We start from the raw sequence: 8,560 nt of genomic DNA, 5'->3' as shown, positions 1-8,560 counted from the left end.
AACCCAAAATAAAATGCAGACCTTCTCAAATTTATGCCAAGTTATAATAGCATGTAGTGGCCCACATAAAACATCATATTAGCCTTGAGGTCCATTATTAGAATGCACAAAAGTATGTATTGCAAAGGGCAAGGAGAAAATTAAAAAGTGAAAGAGATACAAGCGGTTAAAGAGAGACATTCGAGAGAGACAAGCCCTGTGTTTTCAGTAGACCTTTACAACTATATAAATAACAATGTGACTAGTGTGTTTGTACTGTCAAGATAGCTTCTAATGTGAATCCACTTAGATGTTTTGCCATGGTTTACTCCTAAAAACAAAAGGATGTTCCTTGGGGGAGTCAGTGGTGTTTTTGTTCTTCCAACCAGTGTCTGCTCTTGCCTTGTGCCTGCTGCTTGACTCTGTGTGTTTTGGCAGGCTCAGCCCGTCATATTGACAGGAAGTCTAACACATGTGACATCTTTTGCCCACTGTGCAATTTCAAGGAAAAGGACTTGCAGGCTTTAGATATACAAGGAAAAATCTCAGAGAAATACTAAGAAACACAGGCCTCCCCCTGCCCGTCAAGTCATCGTTGAGTGGGAATAATGAGTGTCTCTCAGACATGACCTGTGTATGTGTGTTTGTGTGAATGTGTGTGGCCAATTTTTTACTTGCTTGTGGATTTGATTGCATTGATGTGTGTGTGTGTATTTGTCCAGTGTGCGTCCATGTGAGTGTGTGCTTGTAGCGTGTTAGTGTTTGTGATCAAACCAGCATGCTGAAAATGGAACTTTGAGTGCTCGAAATAGACAGGTCAGGTTGACATGTCCTGGGTTATACCTGTGGCAGCCTGTAGGCTCCTGTGGAATAGAGGGATAAAATATCGTAGAACACTGGGACTAGAATACTAAAAGGATGAAGCCATAAGAGAGAGAGACATAGAGACAAAGAGAGAGAGACACAGAGAGAGAGAGAGAGAGAGAGAGAGAGAGAGAGAGAGAGAGAGAGAGAGAGAGAGGGGGGGGGGGGGGGCTTGCGACTCTCTGCTCGACTTAAGTTCGAATTAAATTAAGACTATGACCTTTTTCCCCACTAATGACTAATTACAGACAATTAGCAGTGAGAACACCTACCCTGTCAAACTTCCAACCACACAGACATTACACATACACACTCACACAACAGTGGCACGCGCACACTCACACTCACACACACACACGAGTGCACAGAGGGACACATGACATCCCCCTATAGTATGTAATGCATACCAGAGAACAAAATGTGACCGTAATCTCATGTGACCAAAACCATGTTGGATTGACTTAATAACTATGCTGGCTCTGAAACCAAACCAGCATGCAAATACTGGGATTCAGGTGGCTGAGCGGTTAGGGAATCGGGCTAGTAATCCGAAGGTTGCCAGTTCGATTCCCGGCCGTGCCAAATGACGTTGTGTCCTTGGGCAAGGCACTTCACCCTACTTGCCTCGGGGGGAATGTCCCTGTACTTACTGTAAGTCGCTCTGGATAAGAGCGTCTGTTAAATGACTAAATGTAAATGTCTAGCACACAGGTAGTGTGTTCTGTCACCGGTGATGTCTGCTCATGATTCTGTGGATTGAGACCAGAAGAAGCTCCCTGCGAATGCACACAATATACATTTAGTCATTTAGCAGACGCTCTTATCCAGAGCGACTTACAGTAAGTACAGGGACATTCCCCCAGGGTGAAGTGCCTTGCCCAAGGACACAACGCCACCTGACCTCCCTGACATACCACATACATGTTGTTGTGTTTTGGATCTACTAAAGTTTTTTGTTGAGTGAGTGAGTGATTGTGCGTCCGTGGTATAGCAGGAAGGAGCAACTTGGTTAAATGCAGACAACACAGAAATAACTGCCAATTGGAAACTCCTGTGCGTTCATAGAGCTGCTGTCAAACTGTCCTGAAGTGACCTTCCCTCTCTCTCTCTCTCTCTCTCTCATTATTTCTGTGATTTGCTCTTTCTCTTCCTCATCTCCGATGACTTTCTACAGTTCTGTTAATTGCCTTTCTCAAACCAGCAAGTCAGTGAACCTCTAAACCAACACAAAAACCGACAAACAAAACCACAGAAGTGTGGGAAATAAATATGCTGACTCCTCTATAAAACGAGATGGCTTAGTAGGCCAAACAGCTGTCCGAGAGAACGGCTGTTACCTCTGCTCTAGAGACGAAGACACGTAGGGAATCGGGCTATTAATCAGAAGGTTGCCAGTTCGATTCCCGGCCGTGCCAAAATGACCTTTTGTCCTTGGGCAAGGCACTTCACCCTACTTGCCTTGGGGGGAATGTCCCTGTACTTACTGTAAGTTGCTCTGGATAAGAGCGTCTGCTAAATGACTAAATGTAATGTACACATATCACTACATTAGAACAGACACTAAGAGAAGCTTCCGGAGGAAAGTAGGGTGTGGTTCCGCACGTTCCTCCCACTGTATGTGCGCACCTGTTCAGGTGCGTCTTCCACCCCCGTGGGGGATGTCGATGGCTCGTATAGATGGCACTGCTCACCAACACAACGTTGAAACATCTGCTAGGTTGGTGTCATCCTCATCATCGCTACAGCAATATTATTTGAAATGTAGGCTCCTCATTTACACTTCAATGAAAGTTTCGGCCGTGTAAGGTTTTCCTGAGACTAAGCAATTTACAACAAGGTCTTGTAATTAGAAGTGTAACTTGGGACTGATGCGCTGGATTGTTCTGGCATTGAAGGGTTCATTCAGGGAAAACATCACATGATAAATGATGCATATAGTCTGTGAGTCACACTCAGCCGGGCTAAAAAAAGCTTGCAGAAAAAAAACTTAATTTCTTGTATCCAAATAAAAAGGATCGCACAAGTCACAATGCACGCCTATGAAACTCTGAGCGGACCGACCTTTTTAGGCCTACGTTATTAAACAAATGCTTATGTAGTAAGGTTAACATTTCTATATGTTAGACTAGGCTACTCATGGACATCCTACGGTTTGCTTGTTGCCTCTCTGTGTGGGCCAGGCTATAACACAATGACAATATCCACAAATCAAACCGCTAAATCTTGTTCAAGTACAAAGTCACTTGAGAGAAAGGATAGGCTGTCAGAATTGGGCCATAAAGCGGTAAACTGTCAAACAGCTATTTACCAATAAACAAGCGCTTAGGACAAGGCGCGATCTCGAGGCTTTCAATGTTCTTTACACTGAAGTTTGTGCCAGACTTTGACACAAATCCAGTATTTCGACCGGTACACATCGTCCTGGTTGGGCGAACCATTCCAGACCAATAAATTGTGTTTCTGTGTCGAACTGTTTAGCAAGAGACGCGCGACAAGCGCCATAAATTACATAAGCGCAATTAAAGTGCCAACCTCTGACCTTGTCTGAACGGCAGGACCGCGATCACCTGACTTTTGCAGTGGCCCTCATGTCAAAAGGCACAACTGCAAAACGAGTGCTAATTAAACAGATAACACAACTGCTTTCGTGGATCGGAATCCCCGGTTGAAGTCCGTGGTCTCTATGTCTACAGCTCGCTCACTGGCACTTCGGGAAAAAAGACGCCATGAGAGACAAATGCATGCTTCTCTAAAGCAAACAAGCCACAATCGCCGATATGGAATTACTTTAGGTGGTATTCTTTATAACACTGTTTCATAAACAGACAGAAGAGACATACTTACTCAGGTGTAAATAAGGATCATTACTGTCCATTATGAATGAGTTGCTGCGTCGTTTTCCTACAGTTGTTGCTGCGCCGTAACAGGCAACAGCATCCCAGCAAATTCCACTCCCAAGCCCGACTGAACTCTACAAGGCAGGTCTACACTGGGGCCCAGTAAGGGGGTGGCGAAAATAGGGCTTCTCCCAATGACAACAGTCATCGATATCAAGCGCTGGCATGACGAAAGCAACTCTCGGCGATACAGTGTTGCAACAGAAGGTTGCACAATTAGACAATGCGACTTTCTTTTCCTGATTGAAACTGAGAAATGAAAGCAGGGTGTGCTTGAATTCTGCGTCGCTACGGCTTTCATAAAAACATTATTTAGGTTAGTGTTTCCGTTTCCACATCTGATTGTAGGCTACTGTCGTTTTTTTGACCGTATCTTGTCCACGACTTTAGTTTACCACGCTGTAGGCAACGCGTATTCTTGGCATTAAATAAGGTTTCATTTTCTTTCGTTCTGATCCCGAAATTATTTTGCTGACTAGCTCTAGGGTATTAATCGTTCAAACCAGATTTCCTATGATAATGAGACATTTATAAATAAAACGAATGTAGCCGTGTATACGTTTTGGGGTTCGTTGTTAGTCGATTCAGTGCATTTAAATCAGATTGATTTGTCCAAATAGTAGCCTACACTTCAACGTATCTAATTTAGTGTCATATGTAGCCTACTGTGAATTATGTGTTTGTGTATTTTGTTCATATCTGTTTTTGTTGTTTTGTTTTTTACTCCCAGAATCCTCCTGTGTTTACCTATTGAAACTCCCCAGTTCTGGTCTCAAGACCCCCCGGAATCCCCCCCAGATATTTCTTCAGAGTGTGGGGTCATTTAAGGGTGAGCCCGCGGTACATCAGAAGGTTATTCAGGAGTCAGCCCGCGCGGAGGCATTCACAGTCTTGAACTGTGGAGCGGGCAGACGCTTAGTCAACGTTCGCCACTGACCACTCAGCGGGCTTTTCGTTGTCCCGTTAATGGGACAAGCACCCCCGGCTCCCAGCCTTGTATCAACGACCCATAAAGGAGCACAGGAGGATGGTAACCAAGATGAATGGCCTTTTTTCTCAAGTCATTCTACACTAATCAGGGCTTTTCATTTGTTATGCCTCCACCGTTACCTCCATTAGGCCTCAGTTAAAGTAAATTCATTCAAGTCAAAGAGGGACATTAAAGTGGTCATTTGTCAGCTCTTGCTTTTGTGTGTCCCTAATGGTGGCACATGGTTTAAGGCATTAAGATGATTTTAGTTCTTATTTTTATGTATGGTTTTAATCAGGTACAGGACGAGATGGAGGAACAAAAATTAGAAAAGGATTGTTGCAATTTCATAAATTGATAATGCAGTCCCGTTGCTAAAGACTGCAGGAAAAGATGCAAAACTTAAAACTGAATTACATATTCTTATTTAGCCTATTGAACAACTGGGCTGCGATACAGATTTAGAGACTGTTAATGCAACTGGCCAAAAAAATCACTCCATACACAGAAGCGAAGTGTGGGCTACGTAGCCTAATCGAAAAAGCAACGTTTTATTTTACCTACTTGACCATCCATCATCACCTAAATTCCACCCCCTCCTTCAAACAACACACACACACACACACATAGTCAATGAAGCAACCCTTTGCACTAATCCCTTTGTGTTCTCAGCATTCCCACCAAACAATGTCCTAACCCTAATCCTTTACTCGGCCCAACAAACCTGGGCCACCTGCTTGCTCCGCTCTTCACAAGCTCTCGCTGTCTCACCGGGGGAATTATTTTTCAAAGGAACATTTTCAAAGGATACAGCCTCCAAAAACGGCCCATCCTCTGAGACACTGTAAATGATGCACAGCATGTGTGAGCGGTGGCAGAATGCCTAGGACCACTGCTGGCGAAACTGGGTGAAAAACATCTGAGTAAAAATGTGCATTTTGGCCCACCTTGCACACCATATTTCTCCATCCTGATTACATTTGAATGCGTAATTGATTAATCTCATACCGTATATCGAATACAACTGTATCTGTATTTATGATTACTCTTCGCCTATCCATACATTTCTTTTTTCTTCTCTCTTTCCTCCTGTCCTCCTTAGCCCCCTCTCTAAACGTCTCTCTTTCTTTGGCAATGATGGGATGGCGGTGGGTTGTCATGGGAGACCGTCCTCTCCATCTGCCTCTGCACCCATTAGCCCACCTCCATCATGCTTTATCAAGCAGCCCCCCCCCCTCCCCAGGACCCTCCTTCACCATACTGACAACCCCCGCCCACTGCTCCATACATAAGGCTGAGATGATAAGTGTTCGCCTCCTCTGTGGTTGCTAGGATGAGACAATACCACACAACGGTGTAGAACATCATCCATCTCAAAGCTCATCAATCTCGGACACAAAAGATGAAATGTGGCCCGAACTCTGCTGGGGAGGGGGGTCTGTCTTTGCTTGTAAGCGGGCTCTTGTCCATCTCTCTGCTTTCCCCTGCTTGTTTTATTTTATTTTTCTTCATGTTTTCTTCCCTCTGTGGTCAGTTTGGAGGGAAGGCACTTCAGCAGACAATGTCGTTTTTTTTCTTCATGAATTGATCATTGGTTATGGCGCAGGCCTCGATTTTCAGTATGAATCGCATCCTTATCTCACAGCTCTCTGCCTGAGCTCTATTGAATTCTAGTCCTCGTCACGGTAGGTTGTAGTGTTTCTCCAGGGTATTTTGGACAGGGGGTCTCCAGAGGCAGCAAGCATGGCTCTCCATTCAGCCCCCAGGTATAATATCAGACTTCAGTGGAAGATTCTGACAAACTGTTTTAATACATTGAAGATCCATACCCTGCGAGTTCATTGTACACAGCGATTCTCCACATTTTTCCTGTGGTTAACCTAACTGGGTCCCAGGGTAATTTTACTTTATTATGAGAACGTTATATTGCCTGCGTCAATCATTTCTCCAGTCAGGAGTATATTTTTCTTCTTCTCCATTGTTTATTGACACAAGACAGCCACAAGGCTGAGTCACTGGTTTAATTGTTGAACCCACTGCAATATGTTTTGAATCCTCAGCAATAAACTTATTGGGCTGTGATGGTTTGTGGGCAGGAGCTGATTCATACTGTAAGTCTAAATGGATTGGAGAGCGTTGTTCATCTCACCTGCTCTCGTCTGCTATGGTCAGAAGTCTGTTTATTCTAGGTCACATGTACACGTAGAAGCCTACCACATAGAACACACAGCGAGTAACGCAAGTCATCCATTTACTCACTGTTGAAACAACAGACATAAATTAATCAAATCAGAGATCGCCACAAGTGCAGTAAGTGTTTGGTTGAATTATTTTTTACATTAACATTTAGTAGACGCTCTTATCCAGAGCAACTTACAGTAAGTACAGGGACATTTCCCCGAGGCAAGTAGGGTGAAGTGCCTTGCCCAAGGACACAAAGTCATTTTTGCGTGGCCGGGAATCGAACTGGCAACCATCTGATTAATAGCCTGATTACCTAACCGCTCAGCCATCTGACTCCCTATACACGATAAAGAGGTTGTTGGAGGTGTGAAACGGCAGGTGTGCCGATTGGCTATGCCGCTGTGCATCTGGTGTGCTCTGGGAAAAGGGACAATGGTACTTGTTGTATGGTGTAAACCCCTAACAAGCCCATAATAATATGTTCAGTTTAACCTTTAGGCCCAAAGTATTAGGTTAACCTGTTAATCTCCACTCTGCGTCTGCCCCTGGGGGGATTTAGACACTATTAACATGATGAGGCCAGACCTGGGCCTTGCTCAGACAAGACCACCAGTGGATATTGTTTTCGTCCCACTCCAATCAACTACAACCGCCATCTTGCCTATTGTCACAAGTGTCGGTCCCAGTTCATTTCCCGAGAGCACCATAATAACAAAAGTACCATTTAATCATTCTAAGATCCCAAATTACATCCCCGAGTAAGCTATAGCGAACCTGTTGCGTGTAAGGCAATCCAAGTTTTATGAAAGGTAAGTACTGACAATGCTGGAATCAAACCGCACGCGTCTAGTTTGTGAACAGTTGTCATGACAGTGGTGGTGAAAGAGGAGTACTACCCTGAAGACTCCAAACCTTGTTGTTTTAGTGTGTCCTGGGTGTGTTTAGTACCATGCTGAGGAAAAAGGGCAAATCTAATCAAGGGCGGTGGTGGTTGGTGGGGGGAGGGGGTGGGTGCTTGTTCTAACAGCATGAAGCAGATCCCATCTGCGAGGTGCTCAGAGAGACCACCTCAGGTTAATCTTGGCTCGTCCTGAAATGTCCTTTTAGGTCTGGCTTCCACCTGCTTCTGATCTTTAGCACACCAATGTGACCTACTGCTGTGCCATTTAAAACATCACTACCAGGGGTCTAAGAATGTACATCGAAAGAGCAGGCTTCTTCTGTTACGGAGCCCTGCACCGCGTTTTGGCAGGTCACCTCACCCAGATCACCTATTTACGGATCGATTGGAAGGAAAAGTGCAATATGGAATGATGGCGACACGAGCTGACTGATGTGGTCTCGGCTTACATGGCAACGCAGTATATTTCCAGTCATTACAGAGCGGTGGTACACGATGTACGCACCGTGGGGACATGTTCTGCGCTGCTAGGAGGTCATTCTGTTTTGACCTAACCTGATGAAGTCCTCTCCCTTTACGTATTTGTCTTCGATGCTTTGTTACACAGGGAAGTCTGTCTTCTCTTCGTTAATGTTCCTGTCAACAAAACATTTCAGATAGTTCAAAGACTAAAATATTGCATACTATAGAAGGATGATTATCCGACCAAATCTGTTAGGACCTGTAGCGTGGCTGCATGTGATCAACCAGACCTAATATAGTAAG

The sequence above is a fragment of the Osmerus eperlanus genome, chromosome 26 (genome assembly GCF_963692335.1).
Source record: "Osmerus eperlanus chromosome 26, fOsmEpe2.1, whole genome shotgun sequence".
In the NCBI taxonomy this organism is placed as follows: Eukaryota; Metazoa; Chordata; class Actinopteri; order Osmeriformes; family Osmeridae; genus Osmerus; species Osmerus eperlanus.
This window is presented reverse-complemented; position numbering follows the sequence as displayed.